General features: G+C 53.5%; 1 protein-coding gene across 1 annotated transcript in view; it reads left to right on the forward strand.

Annotated features, from left to right (window-relative positions):
• The window catches only part of SHCBP1L (SHC binding and spindle associated 1 like), a 386,593-nt gene that overhangs the window by 353,479 nt on the left and 8,454 nt on the right, over positions 1-24,660 (forward strand).

Here is a 24,660-nt window from a genome sequence, read left to right on the forward strand (position 1 = left end):
CTCCCACCGGGCGCCTTCAGCATCCACCTCAGCAGGTGGACGTTTTTTCCCGGGCCCGGCAGGCTGTGCCCTATTCTTTTGCAAAGCGTAGGTACACCCAGCCAGCCCGAAGGCCTCGTCAGGCACAGGGACAGCCCCAGCGCGCTCGTTCTCGTCAACAGCGTGCGCCTAAGCAGCCCCCTGCGCCTCCACAGCAAAAGCCGGGGACGGGCTTTTGACTGGATCCACGGGAACATAGCCGCCCTCAAAGTGTCCATACCGGACGATCTGCCGGTCGGGGGGGAGGTTAAAATTTTTTCACCAAAGGTGGCCTCTCATAACCTCCGACCAGTGGGTTCTCCAAATAGTGCGGTGCGGAAACGCCCTGAATTTGGCCTCCCTGCCACCAAATTGTCCTCCGGGAGCTCAATCCTTCAGCTCCCATCACAAGCAGGTACTTGCAGAGGAACTCTCCGCCCTTCTCAGCGCCAATGCGGTCGAGCCCGTACCACCCGGGCAGGAAGGGCAGGGATTCTATTCCAGGTACTTCCTTGTGGAAAAGAAAACAGGGGGGATGCGTCCCATCCTAGACCTGAGAGGCCTGAACAAATTCCTGGTCAAAGAAAAGTTCAGGATGCTTTCCTTGGGCACCCTTCTGCCAATGATTCAGAGAAACGATTGGCTATGTTCCCTGGATTTAAAGGACGCATACACTCACATCCCGATACTGCCAGCTCACAGACAGTATCTCAGATTCCGCCTGGGCGCACGGCACTTTCAGTATTGTGTGCTGCCCTTTGGGCTCGCCTCCGCCCCACGGGTGTTTACAAAGTGCCTCGTGGTGGTGGCGGTGTATCTACGCAAGCTGGGAGTGCACGTGTTCCCATATCTCGACGATTGGCTGGTCAAGAACACCTCGGAGGCGGGAGCCCTCCGGTCTATGCAGTGCACTGTTCAACTTCTGGAGCTGCTGGGGTTTGTGATAAATTACCCAAAGTCCCATCTCCAGCCGACTCAGTCTCTGGAATTCATAGGAGCTCTGCTGAATACCCAGACGGCTCAGGCCTTCCTTCCCGAAGCGAGGGCCAACAATCTCCTGTCCCTGGCTTCGCAGACCAGAGCGTCTCAGCAGGTCACAGCTCGGCAGATGTTGAGACTTCTGGGTCATATGGCCTCCACAGTTCATGTGACTCCCATGGCTCGTCTTCACATGAGAACTGCTCAATGGACCCTAGCTTCCCAGTGGTTTCAGGCCACAGGGAATCTAGAAGATGTCATCCGCCTCTCCACCAGTTGCCGCACTTCACTGCTCTGGTGGACCATCCGGACCAATTTGACCCTGGGACGTCCATTCCAAATTCCGCAGCCCACGAAAGTGCTGACGACGGATGCATCTCGCCTGGGGTGGGGAGCTCATGTCGATGGGCTTCACACCCAGGGTCTGTGGTCCCTCCAGGAAAAGGATCTGCAGATAAACCTCCTGGAGCTCCGAGCGATCTGGAACGCACTGAAAGCTTTCAGAGATCGGCTGTCCTGCCAAATTATTCAAATTCGGACAGACAATCAGGTTGCAATGTATTACACCAACAAGCAGGGGGGCACTGGATCTCGCCCCTTGTGTCAGGAAGCCGTGGGCATGTGGCGTTGGGCTTGCCAGTTCGGCATGCTCCTCCAAGCCACATACCTGGCAGGTGTAAACAACAGTCTGGCTGACAGACTGAGCAGAGTCATGCAACCGCACGAGTGGTCGCTCCATTCCAGAGTGGTACGCAAGATCTTCCGAGAGTGGGGCACCCCCTCGGTGGACCTTTTCGCCTCTCAGACCAACCACAAGCTGCCTCTGTTCTGTTCCAGACTACAGGCACGCGGCAGGCTAGCGTCGGATGCCTTTCTCCTTCATTGGGGAACCGGCCTCCTGTATGCTTATCCTCCCATACCTTTGGTGGGGAAGACCTTACTGAAGCTCAAGCAAGACCGCGGCACCATGATTCTGATTGCGCCCTTTTGGCCCCGTCAGATCTGGTTCCCTCTTCTTCTGGAGTTGTCCTCAGAAGAACCGTGGAGATTGGAGTGTTTTCCAACTCTCATCTCGCAGAACGACGGAGCGTTGCTGCACCCCAACCTTCAGTCTCTGGCTCTCACGGCCTGGATGTTGAGGGCATAGACTTCACTGCGTTGGGTCTGTCTGAGGGTGTCTCCCGTGTCTTGCTTGCCTCTAGGAAGGATTCCACTAAAAAGAGTTACTTTTTCAAGTGGAGGAGGTTTGTCGTTTGGTGTGAGAGCAAGGCCCTAGAACCTCGTTCTTGCCCTGCACAGAACCTGCTTGAATACCTTCTGCACCTATCAGAGTCTGGCCTCAAGACCAACTCAGTAAGGAATCACCTTAGTGCGATTAGTGCTTACCATTATCGTGTGGAAGGTAAAGCCATCTCTGGAGAGCCTTTAGTAGTTCGATTCATGAGAGGCTTGCTTTTGTCAAAGCCCCCTATCAAGCCTCCTACAGTGTCATGGGATCTCAACGTCGTCCTCTCCCAGCTGATGAAACCTCCTTTTGAGCCACTGAATACCTGCCATCTGAAGTACTTGACCTGGAAGGTCATTTTCTTGGTGGCAGTTACTTCAGCTCGTAGGGTCAGTGAGCTTCAAGCCCTAGTAGCTCATGCTCCATATACCAAATTTCATCACAACAGAGTAGTGCTCCGCACCCACCCAAAGTTTCTGCCGAAGATGGTGTCGGAGTTCCATCTTAACCAGTCAGTCGTCTTGCCAACATTCTTCCCCAGGCCGCATACCCGCCCTGCTGAACGTCAGTTGCACACACTGGACTGCAAGAGAGCATTGGCCTTCTACTTGGAGCGGACACAGCCCCACAGACAGTCGCCCAGTTGTTTATTTCTTTTGACCCTAACAGGCTAGGGGTCGCTGTCGGGAAACACACCATCTCCAATTGGCTAGCAGATTGCATTTCCTTCACTTACGCCCAGGCTGGGCTGGCTCTGGAGGGTCATGTCACGGCTCATAGTGTTAGAGCCATGGCAGCGTCGGTGGCCCACTTGAAGTCAGCCACTATTGAAGAGATTTGCAAGGCTGCGACGTGGTCATCTGTCCACACATTCACATCACATTACTGCCTCCAGCAGGATACCCGACGCGACAGTCGGTTCGAGCAGTCGGTGCTGCAGAATCTGTTTGGGGTGTAAATCCAACTCCACCCTCCAGGACCCGAATTTATTCTGATCAGGCTGCACTCTCAGTTAGTTGTTCTTCGTAGGTCAATTTTCTGTTGTACCCTCGCCGTTGCGAGGTTCAATTGACCTGGGTTCTTGTTTTGAGTGAGCCTGAGAGCTAGGGATACCCCAGTCGTGAGAACAAGCAGCCTGCTTGTCCTCGGAGAAAGTGAATGATACATACCTGTAGCAGGTGTTCTCCGAGGACAGCAGGCTGATTGTTCTCACCTACCCTCCCTCCTCCCCTTTGGAGTTGCGTTTTCATGTTGTTTTTTGCTTGTCATTCAACTGAGCGGGAGCGGTCACGCACGGGCGGGAAGACGGCCGCGCATGCGCGGTGGGCGTGCCCTGCGTGCGGACCGCCCGCGAAGCTTCTTGGTGGGGGCTGCCGCGGACGTCACCCAGTCGTGAGAACAATCAGCCTGCTGTCCTCGGAGAACACCTGCTACAGGTATGTATCATTCACTCTCTTGGTTTGTTAGATGAAGTTTTTTTTGTCAGGAGAGCTGCAATGTCTGTTTACGGTTCTTGGTTAAGGGTTTATTCCATACAACAACAAAAAAAAAGCAAGTAACTCATGAAGGGTTAGATATACTTTTGGGCGTCTTATGCCTTATTTTTGTGCCTCTTTGGTAGTATGCACATTGCTAAAAAGCCACAGACTTAGTCTGGGTTAATGGCTGCTCAGGCTCCCATGTGCACAGAAGGGGGCTTTCTTTTCCTGCTTTGGTACAAGATACTGGATCGTTCTATTCCTGGCAAGGGCTCTTATTGGCTCTCTCTGATGAGTCAGAATTCTCAGTCTCTACCTGCTGGAAAGCGTGCACAACCCATCAGTCACTCGCTGGGCCAGTCCGGAGAGACTAAAGGAAAGCAGGAAAGGCCTAATTTCTCCTTTTCCTTTATAGAATAAACTCCTATTAGGCACTCGGTTATAGAATTACCTTCTATGGGTGTTATTTAAGAAGCATCTCTATATGTAAGTAGCAGCATTTATACATGTATCTTGCACACTTTAATTGTTATCACAGAAAAGTGGTATAAAAATAGTGATTTCAGAAATTTGCTATGTACACATGGAGATTACACCATGAAGAAAGAAGATGTAGGTAGTTGGGGCATTGTCATACACAGAAGTAGTGTCACTTACATGTGGGAAGTCAGTGTGGACAGGGGCCCACCCAGTTTCTGCAGAGGCCCACCCAGCAGCAGTGCCAGCCAAAGTCGTCCTCTGAAGACAGCAGCAGTATTCCCAAGCTGGCACATAAATACATGCTCACTTCTCATGCATGGGTGCAAACTTAGCGGGTGTGAGATGCCGGGACTTTGTAAATGCCTAGTTTTTGTGCATGAATGAGAAGTGAGCATGTACTAGGTGCCGGCTCAGATACGCTGTTGCTGACATGATGTCTGAGGACCTTCAGAGGACTGGAATTTTAGTTAGTGGGGCTTGCTGATTCCTGCCATCTCAAGTATTTATGAGTTTGGGGTGTGCCAGGGTGGAGAGGGGCCAGAGAGCAGGGGGGCAGGCACAGGAAGGACTTTTTATGCGCACCCATTCTGCCCCAAGGCATACCTAAAATTTGTTGTCTGCTTACTCTACTAGTGACAGTTACCAATTGTTGCTTCCATATGGAAGATGCTAGATTCATGCTGCTTAATTTTCCCACATGCATATTTATAAAATTGCTGCTTCCTCAGCAATCCTCCAGACCGTTCAAGACGCTTGGGTTATGCACTCCTACCAGCAGAGGGAGACTGAGAACACTAAAACTTCTTATACAAGTAGCCTGTGCAGACCTTCTACTAACCAGTATTTTCTCAGTCTCAGCTGAGGGTAGATGTGTGCAGCCTGTGCAGTGTACTCAGTCTGGTAGGCCCGTTTGGGGTTTCTAGGTTGGGTTGTAAATGTTAGAGAACCCACACTTGGATCTCTATTACAGGGTGTAAGTCCTAAGGGGCTTCTTATTCCCTGTGGGGTGTCACAGCCGGGTGGCCGGGTCCCTCCCCCTGTGCTCTTCCTCTGGAGGACTGCTTGACCTCGGCTACAGACCTCGTTCTGTACCCTTGAGGCGTTTAGGCATCAGCAACGAGGTTTAAAAAATAAATAAATAAACGTTTTTAAAAGGCGGCTATTTTGGCCGTTCTTGTGGCAGTCCAGAGATAAAACGTCTTCAAGGGCGTTCTTGCCTTAGGCGGTTTTGCCTATTAGTCTGTCAGAGCACAAAGCAACTGTTTGTTTTTATTGTGTTCGCGGCCATTATGTCTAACCCGGCGAGGTGTCGGTTTTGCGCGAAGCACGGCGTTGAAGTGAAAGATGACCAATGTAAATTTTGTGGAGAGCCTACGTTGTCAGTGCTCTTGCCCCCCGTGTTTCCCCTGAGTCGGCGGAGGTGTTGGGCGGCGATTTGACCGCACATTCCGGGCCGGCAACGGCGGGGCTGGTTTTGGCGGGAAACGCAGCCATTTTGACTGTGCGTCCAGGGTCGGCCTCGACGGAGCCATTTTTGGCGGGAAGCGCGGCCCTTTTGGCCGCGCATTCCGTACCGGCATCGGGGGACCCATGTGTGGCGGAAAGCGCACCTAGTTTAGCCGCGGATCACGTGATGGACCTGCTGCCGCGGGAGGGGGGTCCATCGCTGAGACTGCAGGAAGTGTGGTTGGGGCTTCAGCAGCATCGGGGGGGGGGGGGGTCTGGTTTCCCTCCTGAGTTTGTTTGGTCTCTGTATAATGCCTGGAGAGCTGGCCCCTCTCAGGCTGTTTGTTCCCCGGAGGCTGCTAGCTCAGTGGGAGTTAAGCGCCCACGGTGGATATTTCGGAGCCTATGGAGATACTTTCTCTGCCTGGGTTGGAGTTTGGAGTGACCAGGAGAGGAGGATCTCTTAGATGAGTCTGAGAATCAGGATGGGCTAAGGCCTGTGGAAGATTCTTCAGTGGCTCGCATTTTTTCATAAGGAGGCGTTGTTAGAGCTCATTGCTCAGGTGATCTCTACCTTTGAAGTTTGCTTCCGGCGGCCACTCCCTCTGCGGAGGGATCCCAGGTAGATCCCTTGGTTAGGGAATTCGGAGAGCCTCCCGTTCCTTTCCCATGAATTCAGACAGTTAGAAACATGGTTTTTCAGGAATGGTCTGTGCCGGAGGCTGCTTGTAAGGTGTCTAGGGCTATGGCACGGCTGTATCCCTTGCCTCCGGAAGATTTGGCCCTGCTGAAACCACCTACTGTGGATGCGGTGGTTACGGCGGTTACTAAGGCTACGGCCATTTCGGTGGATGGCGGTACAGCCTTAGGGATCCTCAGGATAGGAAGCTAGAGTCCTTTCTGAAGCGCAGCTTTGATTTGTCGGCTTTGGCCTTGCAAGCCTCTGTGTGTGTGGGGGCTTGGTAGCCAGAGCTTGTTTCCATTGGGCGGAGAAGCTCTTGGATGAGCCTGCGTTAGATAGGACTGGTTTGGTTCAGGAGCTGGCCAAATTGGAGATGGGGTCTTCGTTTTTGGCAGACACCCTTTATGATTTGCTAAGGGCTTCGGCTAAGAATATGGCTCTGGCGGGTGACGGCTCGCAGGGCTGTTTGGCTTAGGGGCTGGGTGGCGGATGCGGCCTCTAAAGCAAAGTTGTGCTCTGTACCTTTCAAAGGTTCTATGTTGTTGGAGAGGACTTGGATAAACTGATGAGTGGTCTTGGGGATACCAAGGTCTCACGGTTGCCGGAAGTTACGGCCTAAGTCGGCTAGTCGAGGGGGTTCGGTTAGTGGTCGGTTTTAAGGATGCGAGGCGGTACAGGCCAGGCAGATTTGTATCTCCTTCTAAAGCCGTTTTTTTCCAGCGACGCAGTCCTTTCGAGGGGGGTCGTCGAGGAGGTCAGGACTCCTCCGGCGGTGCCGGAAATGGTAATAAGTCCTCCTTATGAAGGTGTGCGGCTCCAGCCTCTGGTGAAGGTCAGGGCGCAACTTCGTCTGTTTATCAGGGGTGGACCCAAATTACTTCAGATCAGTGGGTGCTGGAGGTCGTTCGCGATGGTTATGCGCTCAAGTTCGAGCACCCGCTGCAGGATCTGTTTCTTACCGCTCCTTGTCCTCTCGAGTCAAGTTAAAGGCTATTCAAGAGACTCTGGGTCGCTTAATCCAGTTGGGAGCTGTGGTACCAGTTCCTCAGCACGAGCAGGGAATGGGTGTTATTCCATTTACTTTGTGCTGCCGAAGGAGGACCGGTTTCGACCCATCTTTAGATCTCAAGAGGGTCAATGGGGGCGCTCAAGGTGCCATCCCTCTGCATGGAGACTCTGCGCTCGGTCATAGTGGCTGTTCGTCAGGGAGAATTTCTCACGTTACTGGATCTCACGGAAGTGTATCTGCACATGCAGATTCGAGAGGACCATCAGCGTTTTCTTCGTTTTGCTGTTTAGGGAGGCACTTTCAGTTCTGTGCTCTGCTTTGGTCTGGCAGCGGCTCCACGCACCTTGTCCAAGATAATGGTGGTGGTAGCAGCGGCTTTGCGGAGGCAGGGAATTCTGGTGCATCCGTATCTGGAACATGGTTGATCGGGCGAAGTCTCGGGCTCACAGTGTTGCTGGCGACGTGCTCAGGTGGTCGCGTTTCTGGAATCACTCGGATGGATAGTGAATGTAGTCAAAAGTCAGTTGATCCCATCGCAGAGTCTGGAGAACTTGGGAGTGCGGTTTCGACACGGCAGTGGGTCGTGTTTTTCTGCCGGATTCTCGGATCGCTCTCTTCAGTAGCAGGTCCGGCTGTTAATGTTCGTTCAGAGTCCGACGGTTCGAATGTACCTTCGAGTTCTGGGCCTCATGGCAGAGACGATACAGGTAGTACCATGGGCCAGGGCACATATGTGTCAGCTGCAGTCGGCTCTGTTGTCCCGGTGGTCTCCCACAGGTACACAGTTTGGAGTTGCGGTTGCCATTGAGGGGGCCTCCTCGGCGCAGTCTCCAGTGGGGCTGTGCTCAGCCACTCTGAAAAAGGGCATGCCGTTGGAACCTCCTTCAGTGGGTGATTCTGGTAACAGATGCCAGTCTGCTGGGCTGGGAGCTCAGTGTCTCGGTCGTTGTGCGCAGGGGCGGTGGTCGACGGAGGAAGCTCAGTGGTCTATCAACGGTTAGAGACAAGGGCGATTCGGCTAGCTCTGTTGGTGTTTGCTCCACGTGCTGTTCGGAAAGGCGGGTAAGAGTCATGTTCCGACAACGCAACAGTTGGTAGCGTATGTCAAACCGGGCCAGGGTGGTACAACGATGTCCGCGGTTGGCAAATCAAGACGGCTCTGCTCATGAGTGGGCAAGAAACGGCATCTAGCTGCACGATTTCGGCGCGCTCACAATGGCCGGTAGTGGACCACTGGAACGTGGATTTCTTCCAAGCATGACACATTTTGGACCCCAGAGGAATGGTCATCTGCCAGCGGTCGGTGTTCGACCAGATAGTTCCTAAAGTGGGAATGCCAGTAGTGGATCTCATGGCCTCGGCACAGGCCTGCTCAGGTTCCTTGGTATTTCCAGGTCGGCGGTCAGGATCCGCGAGCAGAATGGATCGATGCGTTGGTCTTCCGTGGCCTCCGGCGGCTGTTGCTGTACGTGTTTCCCCCGTGGCCCTTGATAGGTCGAGTCCTCAGAGGGTAGAATTGTCATGCGGGTTCGGTGTGTTGGTGTGCCTCTGAATTGGCCGCATCGGCCGTGGTTCGGTGATCTGATGTGCCTGTAGAAGGCGAGCCTCTGCGGCTGGGGGGCTCGATGCTGTTGTGTCAGGGTCCAGTTGTTCATGCCGGATCCGGCTCGGTTTCTCTCTACGGTGTGGCCCTTGAGAGGAACAGTTTGAAAAGGAAAGAGTTTTCTCCTCGAAGAGAATTCAGACGATGCTGCAGTTCTCGTCAAACGTTCGACTGTCTTTGTCCTATGTTGCGTGGTTGGCGCATATTTTGAAGATTGGCTGGTGGGGACCAGGGTGTGGGGGACGGGCGTGTGTCCCTTCGACAGCTTCTGTGTCGGGCATTTTAGATTTCTTGCAGGAATGTTTTGAGAAGGGCCTTTCATTCATCTTTGAAGGGCAGCTTGCTGCTTGTTGGGGCATGTTTTCGGGTGTGGTAAGGTGCAGGGCAGGGCGGTTGCGTCTTCCCAGCGATGGTGGTCACGTTTTTGAGGGGGGTGAAGTTGCTTCCGTCGTCCTCAGAGCGCCCGGTAGTTCCTCAGTGGGATCTTAATATCTTGCTTGTCTCTTTGGCGGGTTCTCCTTTTGAGCCTTTGGTCTTGTTCGTTAAAAGACCTTGAGGCATATTTTCAAAGCACTTAGCCTTCCAAAGTTCCATAGGTTTTCTATGGAACTTTGGAAGGCTAAGTGCTTTGAAAATATGCCTCCTTGTTATGAAGGTGGTCTTTTTGGTAGCTATATCGTCGGCTCGCAGGATTTCGGAACTTCAGGCTCTTTCATGTAGGCCTCCGTTTCTGTGGTTTTCTAAGGAAAAGGTTTCGCTGCGGCCAGTCCCTTCGTTTTTGCCTAAGGTGGTATCCTCCTTTCATGTCAATCAGGTGATTTCGTTGCCGGTCTTGGGGGTCCGGACGGGGGATGCTTCTCAGCGTCGTTTGGCGAAATTGGATGTGCACAGAGTATTGAAGGTTTACTTGCACAGGTCGGAGGAATTCAGGTCTTCGGACAGGTTATTTGTCCTTCATGGGGGGCCCAAGAAGGGAGCGGCTGCTTCTAAGGCATATATAGCTCAGTGGTTGAAAGAGCCATCTCTTCTCGCTTACATATTGCATGGCCGTACAGCGCCGGTAGGCTCAAGGCACATTCCACTAGGGGGATGGCGCGCCTCTTGGGCCAGAGAGTAGTTTTTGTTCCACTGGTGGACATTTGTAGAGCGGCGGTGTGGTCCTCCCTGCATTCTTTGTCAAACATTACCGAGTGATGTACAGGCAAGGAAGGATACTAGTTTGGAGCTGTCCTCTGGGCTCACAGATCTCCCACCCTTAGAATGTGTTAACTGCTTGGTACATCCCAAGCGTCTTGAACGGTCTGGAGGATTGCTGCAGGAGGTGAAATTAGGCCTTATCTGCTCCTTTCGTTTTCCCTTCTCGAGATCCTCCAGACCGTTCAAGAGCCCACCCAGTGTATCGGACAGTTCAGTATGATATTCTTTAGACTTCAGTTGCTGATATTTCTAGTAGCTCCTGTGATTTGGGTCCTGGAGTTTTACTAAGGGCAGTTTGTGGTACCGTTTGTGCCCATCTGCAGTTGAATTCCCCCGTCTTAAGGGGAGGAGATCTGAGTGTGGATTCAGTGGTTTTGTTTAGGTGGAGGTGTTTTGTTCCTCTGCTTTGTTACAGTTTTACTAGTTAGTAGAAGGTCTCCACAGGCTACTTGTATAAGAAGTTTTAGTGTTCTCAGTCTCCCTCTGCTGGTAGGAGTGCATAACCCAAGCGTCTTGAACGGTCTGGAGGATCTAGAAGAAAGAAAATTAGCAGGTAAGGCCTAATTTCACCTTCTGCTGTGTATGCCAGCAAATACTTGTGTACTCCTGCACTGGCCTTATAGATATTTTGTGAAAGGCTCCATATTCAGCTGAGCCTTTTGTAAAATACCATTGGACTTGAGCATATCTGCACAGCACTTCTAATCTGGACATTCTTTGTAAAGTGGGCCTTTGTAGCTCAAAACTCTAGTGCTCCTCATGCATCAAAGCAAGGACCTACTTGCAAATGTTAGGCCATATGGCTGCTGCCATGTATTTTGTACCATTCATTTGACTCTGTATTGAATTTGTGGTCCCACTGTAGCTTTCTCATACTGGCAGTGTACTGAACCTCTACCAGACTTTGTTCATCAGCTTTGCTTCAGACCATGTTACAGTGGGCATCTGAAATTAACCGGGTAAAATATTGGAAACTATTATAATAAAGAATAAAATTACACAACACAAAATTAAATATGGTTTAGTGGGACAGAGTCAGAATGGTTTCAGCCAAAGGAAGTCTTGCCTCACAAATTTGCGCCATTTTTTGAGGGTGTGAATAAACTTGTGGATAAAGATGAGCTGGTTGATATAAAGGGGCATAATCGAACGCGAAAGCCCATGTCCATGGGCGCCTATCTCTGAGGACGGATACGTGAAGGGGCGGGACAGACCGTATTTTCGAAAAAGATGGGCGTCCATCTTTTTTTTCGATAATACGGTTGGTGCTGGGCATATGCATCGGATTTGGGCGGATTTGAGCTGGGTGGTATTGGTTTTCAGCGATAATGGAAACTGAAGGTGCCTAGCTCAAAAACGAACAAATCCAAGACATTTGGGAGGGGCCAGGATTCATAGTGCACTGGTCCCCCTCACATGCCAGGACACCAACCGGGCACCCTAGGGGGCACTTGTAACAATTAAAAAAAAATTAAAATATCTCCCAAGTCCATAGCTCCCTTACCTTGGGTGCTGAGCCCCCCAAATCCCCCCCCCCCCAAAACCCACTCCCCAGAACTCTACACCATTACCATACCATGGCTGAAGGGGGCACCTAGATGTGGGTACAGTGGGTTTTGGGGGCGGTTTGGAGGGCTCCCATTTACCAGCACAAGTGTAACAGGTAGGGAAGGATGGGCCTGGGTCCACCTGCCTGAAGTCCACTGCACCCACTAACAACTGCTCCAGGGACCTGCATACTGCTGTGATGGAGCTGGGTATGACATTTGAGGCTGGCATACAGGCTGGAAAAAAAAGTTTTTAAAGTTCTTTTTTTTTTTGTGGGAGGGGGTTAGTGACCACTGGGGGAGTCAGGGGAGGTCATCCCTGATTCCCTCCGGTGGTCATCTGGGCAGTTGGGGCACTTTTTGGGGACTTGTTCGTGAAAAAAAAGGGTCCAGAAAAAGTGACCCAAATTCTCACTTCTGGCGCCCTTTTTTCCATTATTGGCCGAGCGCGCCCATCTCTCGGCCAATAAACACGCCCCAGTCCTGCCTTCACCATGCCTCCCACACGCCCTCGTGAACTTTGTTCGTTCCCGCGACAGACTGCAGTTGGAGGCGCCCAAAATCAGCTTTCTATTATACCGATTTGGGCACCCACGGGAGAAAGGCGCCCATCTCCCGATTTGGGTTGAAATATGGGCGTCTTTTTGTTTCGAAAATAAGCTGGGTAGTGTATCTAGATTTTCAGAAAGCTTTTGACAAAGTTCCTCATGATAGACTCCTGAGAAAATTAGAGTCATGGGATAGGAGGCAGTGTTCTGTTGTGGATTAGGAATAGGCTATTGGACAGAAAACAGAGGGTAGGGTTAAATGGCTATTTCTCTCAATGGAGGAAAATGAATAGTGGAGTGCCGCAGGGAGGGATATGTACTGGGACCGGTGCTTTTTAACATATTTATAAATGATCTGGAAATCAAAATAATGAGCGATGTGATTAAATTTGCAGATGATACAAAACTATTCAAAGTTGTCAAAATGCATGCTGATTGTGAAAAATTGCAGGAGGACCTTAGAAATCTGGAAGACTGGGCATCCAAATGGCAGATGAAATAAAGGGCCCTGTGTTAGCATTTTTAACGTGCCTTCAATTAACATGCACGCTAACCATCTAGGCGCCTTTGTAGGCGCATTCATTTTGCTATCAATAAAAATTTATTTATTTAAGGTTCATTTCTACCCACATTTTCCCACAAATGCAGGCTTAAATGTTTATAGTAAATCAAATAGGAGGAAATATTTTCCTTAGCATCAACAGCAGATAAATCCAGGAACTGGTGGGTTGTATCCACCTACCAGCAGGTGGCGATAGAGAACACTGAAAGAAGGCAGTGACCCTGGATGTCCAGCTCCTTCTCTCTTCAGTATATCTCTATCTCCAGCAGGTGGTGGACGTATACCTCCCAGCTCCTGGATTCATGCCTTAGGGAGGCTCTTGGGCTCTGCCAGTTGAGCAGTGGGGGGGGGGGGGGGGGGGGGTGGCTGAGGGTGCCCACTTTGGAGGCATACTTGGGCTCCAGGTCCCTGCCTTACCCCACTTCTCCCTATCTCCCAGCTTCTCCGCAGTGTGCCTCCTAGCTTTCCTCACAGATAAAAAAAAAAAGCGTAATTGAGGCTTGTATCGCAGCTTAGGTAATTTGCTTTGGCACATTCACCTGTTCTCCGGACTGGGTCTTTATCAGTGGGAATCTTCATTTCGGCTTCTCCTGGGAGTGTTCCCAGCTGCAGTTCTTCTCAGCGGGGTGAGTTTATTTTCTGTATACCATGCCTTCTCTCAGGCTCTAGCACTGTCTTATTATGGCAGCTGAAGCTGTGAAACATTGCTCCCGCTGCAGCAAGAGAAAGACCGCGGCGGGAGTGTGTAGCACCAGCTGTTTTGACTCGGCTCCGGGGAGTGCGGCAGTTTCGGCGGGAGCGGACCTTCCCTGCCCTTCAGAGTTTAGCGGCAGTTACATGTTGGAAGCGTCAGGAGACGTGCGCCTCTCTGCTCCTTTAGAGAGTGGGGGCATGGGGAAGCTGGGATTAGTGCAGGAGGCTGTTTTGCCAACAGGGGATTCATTTGGGCAGATTCTGAGCAAGTCATCTGAACCCCTCGCAGTGTCTGAATTATTTGGGAGTATGATTCGACACAGACAGGCTATGTCTTTCTTCCCGACGGCAGGCGACTCAAGCTCCAGAATCAGGTACGCTTTCTCTTGCACTCCCCTCGACCCCGAGCTTGGGATTATGTGCAGCTGCTCGGATTGATGACAGCCACACTGGAAGTGGTGCCTTGGGCAAGGGTGCATATGCGGCCCCTGCAGCTGTTTCTGCTAAGTCGCTGGACTTCAGTCTCTCTGCAGTACCAATGGTGTCTGCCTTGGCTTCTGGTGGCAAAACGCAGCATGCTTGGTGGTTTTCCAATGTCAATCTGCAACAGGGGATGCCTTTGGCATCCCCTCAGTGGTTGCTGGTGATCACGGATGCCAGTCTGTCTGGATGGGGTACTCATTACCTCAACCATTACGTGCCGGGCCAGTGGACAGCTCTGGAAACGAGGTGGTTTATCAATCATCTGGAACTGAGAGCAATTTTCAAGGCCTTCCTTGCCTTCCAGAGAACTCTAGTAGGACAGGCAGTCCAAGTTCTCTCCGACAATACGACAGCGGTAGCTTATATCAACCGTCAAGGAGGCACTCAGAGCAAAGCGGAGGCAGCCAACATTCTCGCCTGGGCAGTATCACCTGTTGCTCTTGTTGGCAGCCCATATTGCCAGGCAGTCAAACGTGCAGGCCGATTTCCTCAGCAGACACCGCATTGACTATTACTACTACTACTACTACTACTACTTAGCATTTCTATAGCGCTGCCAGGGTTACGCAGCGCTGTACAAGTTTAGACAAGGGGAAGGACAGTCCCTGCTCAAGAGAGCTTACAATCTAAAGGTAATAAGCTATGTAGTCAGTGTAGGTATCAGGAATGGGGAAGGTGGTTAGGCGCCAAAAGCAAGGGAGAAGAGATGGGCCTTGAGTAAGGACTTGAAAATGGGCAGGGAGGGGTGCACGGCATATGGGCTCAGGAAGTCTGTTCCAGGCATAAGGTGAAGCGAGGCAGAAGGGGCGGAGTCTGGAGTTAGCGGTGGTGGAGAAGGGTACAGATAGGAGTGATTTGTCCTGAGGGGCGGAGGTTACGGGTGGGAACATACGGGGAGAGGAGGGTAGAGAGGTAATGGGGGGGCTGCAGATTGAGTGCACTTGAAGGTCAATAGGAGAAGCTTGAATTGTATACGGTAGCGGATCGGGAGCCAGTGAAGCGACTTGAGGAGAGGGGTGATATGAGAGTATCGGTTCACGCGGTAGATAAGACGTGCGGCGGAGTTTTGGACAGATTGAAGGGGGAATAGGTGGCTAAGCGGGAGGCCAGCGAGGAGAAGGTTGCAAATGTCAAGACGAGAGGTAACGAGCGAGTGGACGAGGGTTCGGGTGGTCTGTAATGGGTGAAATCTGACAGGGTGCGAGATTTTCTCCAGAGTCGTTCAGCAGATCGGGTGCAGGAGCGGAGGTAACGGATGCAAGGGGTTAACCAGGGCTGAGGATTAATGCGCTTAGTGGGGCGAGAGACAGATGGTGCTAGGGTATCCAGAGCAGTGGAGAGAATTTCATTGTAGGTAGAGACAGCCGTGTCGACAGATTCAGAAGACGAGATGGAAGGGAAGAGAGTGGAGGTGTGAGAGGATAGGGTAGGGGGGTCGACAGCTTGGAGATTCCTGAAGGCAGTGGTTATAGTTGGGCGAGGTTGAGGGGGAGGGTGATGAAGTGTGAGGGTGATTAGGTGATGATCTGAGATGGGAAGGACTGAGATGCAGAAATTGGAAGGTGAACAGGAAGAGAAGAGAACGAGGTCGAGACAATGGCCATCACGGTGAGTAGGGGTGGTAGAGCATAGTCGGAGGTTAAAGGAGGATATCAGAGTAAGGAATTTAGAAGCGTAGGAGTTGGATGGGTTGTCAACGTGAATGTTAAAATCGCCAAGAATGAGGGATGGAGATGCGGGATCAAGAAAGACGGTGAGCCAAGCGTCAAAGTCAGTAAGGAATGAAGAGAGGGGCTTATCAGGGGGGCGGTAGATGACTGCAACTCTGAGTGGTAATGGGTAGAATAGCCGGATGGAGTGAGCTTCAAAGGATGAGAAGCAGTGAGATTGCGGTAGGAGGAGGGGTTGGAAACTACAGGAGGGCGAGAGAAGTAACCCGACGCCTCCACCGCGGCTATCTGTGCGGGGAGTGTGGGAGAAGAGATAACCTCCATGACAAAGGGCCACGACTGAGGCAGAGTCATCAGGGGAGAGCCAGGTTTCGGTTAGGGCGAGCAGTTGGAGGGAACGAGAGATGATCATGGGTGAAGGGCAGTTTGTTGCAGATCGAGTGGGCATTCCACAAGGCGCATGAGAAGGGGAGGGAAGAGGGGGGGAGGAGGGGAATAGAGATGAGGTTGGAGACGTCACGGAATCGTTTGCATGGATAGGAGGAGGACAGGTGAGGGGGGCCAGGATTAGGATTAATGTCTCCCGCGGAGAGCAGGAGGAGGAGTAAGAGAATGCGGAGGAGGGTGGGGGAGGTTGGGCGACGAAGGCGACGAAGACGGGGTGCACTTAGGAGGAATGGTGAAGGGTTGATGGCAGGAAGGAGGTGTTGGAGATTAAGGGCTAGGAAGGAGGAGGGGGACAAGAGAGATGGAGAGGTGGTGAGGGATGGGGGTGAATAGGGTATTGCCATAGCAGGCAGGACGGGAGGGAACACAGGTGGGCAATGAGTTCCAGCGGTAGACAGGGGTAAGGGGAGGGGAAAAAGATTAGGAAGGGACAGGGCAAGGAAGAGGATGTGGACAGGGGCCATAAGTAGTGATTGCGATGTGACAGGTATAAGTGTAGTGACTGAGGTGAGAAGCAGGTAGATAGAGCGAAGAGCCGGAAGCTTGGAATTGGAGGGATTGATGGACTGGAGAGTGGGTAAGTCAGCAGCTAGCAGGTTAGCAGGCAGGCAAGTCAGGCAGTGGCTGCCAAGCTTGCAGGCGGGGTGGAGCAGGCAGGTGCGGATGGACAGGAACGAGCAAGGGAGAGGCAGGGGGGCAGATAAGTCAATGGCTGTCAAGTTGGCAGGTAAATAAATGGGTGACAAACTAGCAGGCAGTTTGGGGCATGATGGAGCTGATGGACAGGAACGAGCAGGGAGATGCTGGAGAGGAGGTAAGTATTGGGCTGACAATTTGGCAGGCAGGCAAGTAAGTCAATGGCTGACAAGCTAGCAGGTGGGCTGGAACAAGCTGGTGCAGATGAACAGGAACGAGCAGGGAGAAGCTGGAGCAAGCAGGCTGGACTGAAACAAGCAGGGAGAAGCAGGTTCAGGTGGATTGGAAACGCTGGAGCAGATGTACTGGAGCAGGCAGGCTGGAGCAGGTACTGAAGTAAGCAGGGAGAAGCTGGTTCAGGCACACTGGAGCAGGTGTACTGGAACAAGCAGGGAGGAGCTGGATCAGGCGGACTGGAACATGCTGGAGCAGAAGTACTGGAGTAGGTAGGCTGGAGCAGGTGTGCCGGAGCAAGTAGGCTGGAGCAGATGGGCTGGAACAAGCAGGGAGAAGCTGGTTCAGGCGGGCTGGAACACGCTGGAGCAGATGTACTGGAGTAGGTAGGCTGGAGCAGGTGTACCGGAGCAAGTAGACTGGAGCAGATGGGCTGGAACAAGCAGGGAGAAGCTGGAACAGTCGGACTGGAACATTGGAGCAAGCAGGGGAAGCTGGATCGGCGGACTGGAACAAGCTGGGATTGGCGGACTGGAACAAGCTGGGATCGGGCGAACTGGAACAAGATGGGATCATGCAGACTGGAACGAGCTGGAACAGGCAGACTGGAACATACTAGAGCATTTGGACTGGAACAAACAGGCTGGAGCAGATGGACTGGAACAAGCAAGGGGGGAAGCAGGATTGGCGGACTGGAACAAGATGGGCTCAAGCGGATTGGAACAGACTGGGATCAGGTGGGCTTGAACAAGCTGGGATAGGCGGACCGGATCAAGCTGGGAACAGGCGGACTGGAACAATCTGGGATCAGGGGGACTGGAACAAGCCAAGCTGGGATCAGGCGGACAGGAACACGCTAGGGCAGCTGGACTGGAACAAGCAGGGGGGAAGCTGGATCAGTGGGCTGGAACAAGCTGGAGCCGTCGGACTGTAGCAGGCAAGCAGAGAAGCTGGCACGGGTGGACCAGGGAAGGTGGAGCAGCTGGGCTGCAGTGGTGCGGTGGGTCCCCCAGATCGCTGGGCCGGCAGGACCGAACACCTATTGAAGAGGGGCGCCCACCACCCGCGCACCGCCCGGACCGGCTCGCGCCACGAGGCGGGTCCGCACTACAGGCCGCAGGCGATCTCCCTCCGAATCACAGCCGACACGGTCCCGGGCAGTTCCTGCCGGGGAGCGCGACAGGCGTAGGTGAGCTCACGGAGGCTTCCCTCGTGCTGCCTCTGGTTCTCTGGTTATGCACTTTGGCTGCAGCCCTTCTTGTGTGTTACCTCCTGCAGGGGATTTTCATGGCCTCTCTGCCTCCTCCTCTCCCCAATCCAGTTCTCCACCTCTGATGGCTTCCTCGTGGCCTTCTGCTGCTGCTATTCTCCGGGGGGGGGGGGGGGGGGAGGCGTCACCCTCTCCCCGCACTGGCCACCAGCCTTCCTGGTTCTCCAACCTTCCGAGGCGCCGTCAGACCTCGCCTCGTTGCGCTCGGTCGATTTCTTTATCTGGTTCCGCTCCTCGAGGTGTCTCGCGCTCAGGCGATGTCGGTCCGATCTTCCGGGAGGGGTCCGGAGCCTTCAAGGTCGGGGCCACACTCAGGGCTCGGCGGAGCTCACTTCTCGGCACTCTGGCAGACAAAGGGAGAATGGGGCTGCCACATGGATGCGCGGTCCTAGGCCGCACAGCCTCTCGTCCCTGCAGAGTGGGAACTGGCGGCAGAAGTCTTTCTCCAGATTTGTTGCAAGTGGGGAACACCGGAGATCGATCTCATAGCGTCCAGTGCAAATGCCAAAGTGAAACACTTCTTCAGCAGGAGAGATCCTGGATCCGAAGGGCTGGAGGCCCTCTCTCAACCGTGGCCATTGGGTCTTCTTTATGTGTTTCCTCCTTGGCCTTTGATAGGGCGAGTTCTTCACCGGATTCGTCTTCATCAGGGGATGGTGATCCTAGTGGCTCCGGATTGGCTGCATCGACCGTAGTATGCGGATCTCAGGCAGTTTTTGGTGACAGCTCCATTTCGTCTCCCTCTCTTGCCAGACCTTCTGCATCAGGGTCCGGTGGATTGGCTGCATCGACTGTAGTATGCGGATCTCAGGCAGTTGTTGGTGACAGCTCCATTTTGTCTCCCTCTCTTGCCAGATCTTCTGCATCAGGGTCCGGTGGCTGTGGAGGATCCCTCCTGCTTTGGTCTTATGGCCTGGCTCTTGAAAGGGCAAAGTTGAGGAAGAAGGGTTATTCCAACGAGGTTATTGCTACCTTATTGCAGGCCCGTAAACGTTCCACTTCTACAGCTTATGCCCAAGTTTGGCGTACCTTTGAGTCTTGGTGCGCCGCATGGGCTTGGTTGCCGTTACAAGCTTCAGTGTGTCCCAAACGCTGGATTTTTTGCAGGATGGTTTACAGAAGGGACTGGCTTACAATTCCCTTCGGGTTCAGGTGGCTGCATTGGCTTGTTTCCGGGGGCGGGTGGCCAGAACGTCTCTTCTCATTTGGATGTCGTACGTTTTCAGCGGGGTGCCTTGCATCTTTGTCCCCCTTTGCACAGTCCGTGTCTGTCTTGGAATTTAGGAGTAGTTCTAACGGCGATTCAGAGAGCTCCTTTTGAACTGCTCAGGCGAGCTTCGGAGAAAGATCTTACACTCAAAGCAGTTTTTTTGGTCGCCTTGGCTTCTGCGCAAAGAGTTTCGGAGCTTCAGGCTCTTTCCTGCCGAGATCCGTTTTTGCAGTTCTCGGAGTCAGGGGTTACGGTACGTACTGTCCCTTCCTGCCTAAGATTATTTCCGCTTTTCACCTTAATCAGCCGCTTTTCCTGCCCTCCTTTTGTAAGGAAGATTTTCCTGAGTCTTTCACAAAGTTGCTAGGATGTCCGCAGAGTTTTGATTTTTTAATTGATTTGATTTGCTTACGTTATTTTTTGTCTATTAGATTGTAAGCTCCTTGATCAGGGGCCGTCTTTCTTCTATATTTGTGCAGCGCTGCGTACGCCTTGTAGCGCTATAGAAATGCTAAATAGTAGTAATAGTAGTTGTCCCGTCCCGGGCCCTTACCTGTGCTCCCGCGGGGGGGAGCGATGGTCGGCGGGGCTCGCGGTGTCCAGGGCGGCGGAGACGAGCCGCCGACGGAGCCAGCGCTGCCGCGGGTCGGCCCAAGGCCGGCGATCCGCTGGAGCAAACGCCGGCATCGGAGAAGGGAGCACGCCGGCCAAGATGGCGGCGCCGGCATCGACGTCTCCTTGGCCCGGAGCGGACCAGCGAGGAAGCTCCGCCTACTCGCGCCGGATTGGCGCGTCGAAGTTGAGACTCCGCCTGCAAGGTAGGCTGGCCAATCCAGGCGCTCCTTGCCTGCCAGGGCCGGGGGGATTGGCTCCTCTTCCAGGGAAGGGACGGACTGGCGGGAGATTTAAACAACGGAACTGGAAGGGTCCAGTGCTTCCGTTTCAGATGTCAGAAGCCGACACAGTGGGTCTCGGAGTGTTGCTCGTCGGAGACTGTGTTCATCTTCAGTGCTAGCCGTCCTTGCTAGCCACCTTCAGAGACTGGGTCCATCTTCAGTGCTAGCCGTCCTTGCTAGCCACCTTCAGAGACTGGGTCCATCTTCAGTGCTAGCCGTCCTTGCTAGCCACCTTCAGAGACTGGGTCCATCTTCAGTGCTAGCCGTCCTTGCCAGCCACCTTCAGAGACTGGGTCCATCATCAGTGCTAGCCGTCCTTGCTAGCTGTCTTCAGAGACTGTGTTCCTTTTCAGTGCTAGCCGCCTTGCTAGCCGTCTTCAGAGACTGTGTTCCTTTCCAGTGCTAGCCGCCCTTGCTAGCTGTCTTCAGAGACTGTGTCCCTCTTCAGTGCTAGCCGTCCTTGCTAGCTGCCCTTTAGAGACTGAGTTGCTGACTACCAGCCAGGCCGGCCGTCACCCCACGGTTCCAGCAGTCCTGCTGGCCGCCTGCAGCTGGGGGCTCAACCCCTGGTGAACGGCGGTCGCCGCGGGTGAAGATTCGGGGTGCGCGGCTGTCCTCTGAGGTCTTGCGGGGCCTCAGGGAACCTAAGGGCTCACCTATAGCAGAAACAGGACAGGAAACGGAAGCCATGAGCTCGCCTACGCAGCCTGATCTACGGGACCTAGCCAAGATACTTCAGCAACAGCAGGAGCAGTTGAACGCCCTATCAGGGGCGCTCCAAAACGTGTGCTCTCAAGTTTCCACGCTTCAGGTACAGAACCGGGCCGGGCCGCAGCGACTCCCCGTTCGGGAGGGTTCCGCGCGGGACCTCGGTTCCCTGAGCCGGCACGATACGATGGGGCCCCCGGAGGGTGTCAGGGGTTCCTCAATCAGTGCAACCTGGCCTTCCGGATGCAACCGGAGGCATTTGCTTCAGACCAAAGTAAGGTGGGATTTATCATGGGCCTGTGCGATGGGAAGGCCCTGGCATGGGTGTCACCGTTAAACGAATAACAGGACCCCATCTTGGACGATTAAGGCGAATTCCAGCACCGCTTCCGCATGGTGTTCGACCTCCCGGGCAGACCGTCTTCTGTGGCGTCTGAACTGCTGCGGATTCAACAGGGGGAGGGGACGGTGGCGGACTATGCCATTCGTTTTCGGACCCTAGCCACGGAACTGCGTTGGAATCAGGAGTCCCTGGTGGCCATTTTTATGGAAGGCCTGCAAGAGCGAATCACGGACGAATTGGCAGGACGGGAGGTCCCGGGGCAATTGGATGCCCTGATTTCACTCTGTATACGAGTAGATACCCGGTTCCAGGAGCGAGCTAGAGCCCGGGCGGAACGGCAAAAGTGGGCGCAGGGCGCCTCCCGGACTGGTAAAGGCCCGTCCCCCCGCCGTGGGAACCGGGACTCCAAGGGGAATGGGGAGGATCCGATGGTGATTGGCCGTCAATGGCTGGCTCCCTCAGATTGGAAGAAGCTCTTGTGGGACGGACTGCGCCTCTATTGCGGTGAGGCGGGGCATTTTGTCCGTACTTGTCCCGCTCGGGCGGGAAACGCTTCCCCCAAGGCACCTTGAGGGGAGGGGTCTTGGGGCATTCCGCTCCCCTACCGGCTTCCCTGATAATACTGCCAGTAACTCTACGATGGCACGAGACCATGATCCAGACCCGGGCCCTGGTGGATTCGGGGTCGGGGGGGCAACTTCATTGGGCACGAACTACTACTACAGATGGGCTGGCCCACGCTTCCTCGTCGACCGGCGTTGCAAGTCACCTCCATTCAGGGAACTACCTTACCGCAGCAGGTCACGGACGTCACCCCCTTTTTGGGACTTCAGGTAGGGGAGGATCACCAGGAGGAGGTTCAATTCCTGGTGCTGTCCCGGACCATTCACCCGGTGGTCCTAGGGTTGCCCTGGCTACGGTGTCACAATCCCGTGATTGACTGGATCGGGGGAAGGATCCGGTCTTGGGGTGACACCTGTCGGGAGACCTGCTGCAAGGGCCGGACCGGCGGCTGCCCGCATTAACTATGGCGCCTGAGGGGGCATGGGCTGATCTAGGCTCCCTGCCGGTGGCCTATCGGGACTTCATAGATGTATTCAGCCCCGTGGAGGCGGAGAGTCTACCGCTTCATCGCTCATTCAACTGTGCCATTAGATTGATGGCAGACACAATGCCACCCCGGGGCCGACTGTATACCTTGTCCCAGGGAGAGTCCAAGGTGATGCAAGAGTACATCCGGGAGAATCTGCAGAAAGGGTTCATCCGTCCCTCTACGTCCCCTGCCGGGGCCGGATTCTTTTTTGTTACCAAAAAGGATGGCTCCTTGAGACCCTGTATTGATTATCGAGGGTTAAATGCCATCACTATAAAGGATCGGTTTCCTCTACCGCTCATTCCTGAACTCTTTGACAGGCTGCAAGGAGCCCAGATATTTACTAAGTTGGATCTGCGGGGGGCCTACAATCTGGTTCGGATCCGGTGGGGGGACGAGTGGAAGACTGCATTTAATACTCACGAGGGACATTTTGAGTATCGGGTGATGCCGTTTGGACTAAGCAACGCCCCCGCGGTGTTCCAGCGATTCATCAATTTTGTGCTCGAGGATTTGTTGAACTCCACGGTGATAGTATACCTGGACGACATCTTGATCTACTCCAAAGACCCCGCCGAACATGTGAGGCATGTTCGTGCGGTGCTGCAACGGTTACGGCGGTTTCGCCTGTTCGCCAAGCTCAGTAAGTGCGCTTTTCATCAGCGGTCTCTGCCATTTTTGGGACACATTCTCTTACCCGAGGGGTTGCGGATGGAGCCTGACAAGCTCCACGCTATTCGGGAGTGGCCGCAACCGCTGGGATTGAAAGCGCTACAGCGTTTTTTGGGATTCGCGAACTATTATCGCCAGTTTATTCCTCAGTATTCACACCTGACGGCGCCGTTGACGGCGCTCACTAAGAAAAACGCGAATGTCCGGGATTGGCCGCCAGAGGCGCAAGTGGCTTTCCGCCAGGTAAAGGAGGCGTTCAACTCAGCGTCCATCTTGTCAGCCCCGGATCCAGAGAAACCCTTTATTGTGGAAGTGGACGCGTCCGCTTTGGGAGCCGGGGCGGTCCTCTCTCAGGTAAATACCAAGGGCCGGCGCCAACCTTGCTCTTTCTTCTCTCGTAGATTCTCCCCGGCGGAACGTAATTATACAGTAGGGGATAGAGAACTCTTAGCATTAAAATTAGCCCTGCAGGAGTGGAGGCATCTGCTGGAGGGAGCTGAACACCGGTTCACGGTGATCACTGACCACAAGAATCTGCTGTATCTTCAAGAGGCTCAACGGCTCAATCCCCGACAGGCCCGTTGGTCATTGTTTTTTGCCAGATTTTATTTTCAACTGGTCTTTCGGGCTGCTGCTCAGAATACCCCTGCGGACTCTCTCTCCAGAGCATTTGAGGTTCCAGAGGAGACAAGGGAGATCCATTCCATGTTGGATCCGGCATGCCTCAGCACGGCCGTGGGGGAAGTCGCTCCTACGAAGGAATTAGTGCCGGCCGCCGATCGAGCGAAGGTAATGCAATGGGGGCATTCGTCCAGATGGGCCGGGCATTTCGGGTATCAAAAGACTCTTCGTCTCATTGCCAGACAGTATCGATGGCCTCAGATGAGGCGAGACATTCTTCAATTCGTCACCACCTGTCCTGTGTGCGCCCGGACTAAACCAGTAATCGGGCCCCCCGTGGGGAAGTTACAACCGCTGTCCGTACCGACAGTCCCCTGGACAGAGCTATCCATGGATTTTATCACCGACCTCCCCAGCTCCCGGGGACACACGGTGATTTGGGTGGTAATTGACCGTTTTTCCAGGATGGCCCATTTTGTTCCCTTGCCGGGACTTCCTTCGGCGGTCTCCTTAGCCCAACTCTTCATTCAACACATTTTTCGACTTCATGGGCTGCCTCTTCGGATTATTAGTGACTGAGGACCCCAATTTACCTCACGCTTCTGGAGGGCTTTGTGTACAGCATTGGGGGTAAAGACCCATTTTTCATCAGCGTACCATCCTCAAACCAATGGCATGGTCGAAAGGACTAACCAAACATTAAAGGGGTTCTTGCGAGCATTTGTCAACAAGCGTCAAGATAACTGGGTCTCCCTGCTTCCTTGGGCCGAGTTTGCATATAACCACAGCGTCCACTCGGCCTCGGGAGACTCTCCGTTCTTCTTGGTATATGGACGACATCCTCGGCTTCCAGCCCCTTTTCCGTCTGGATCTCCGACCCCCATGGTTAATGTAACTCTGGCAGATCTGCA

The sequence above is a fragment of the Microcaecilia unicolor genome, chromosome 6 (assembly GCF_901765095.1).
Source record: "Microcaecilia unicolor chromosome 6, aMicUni1.1, whole genome shotgun sequence".
NCBI lineage: Eukaryota > Metazoa > Chordata > Amphibia > Gymnophiona > Siphonopidae > Microcaecilia > Microcaecilia unicolor.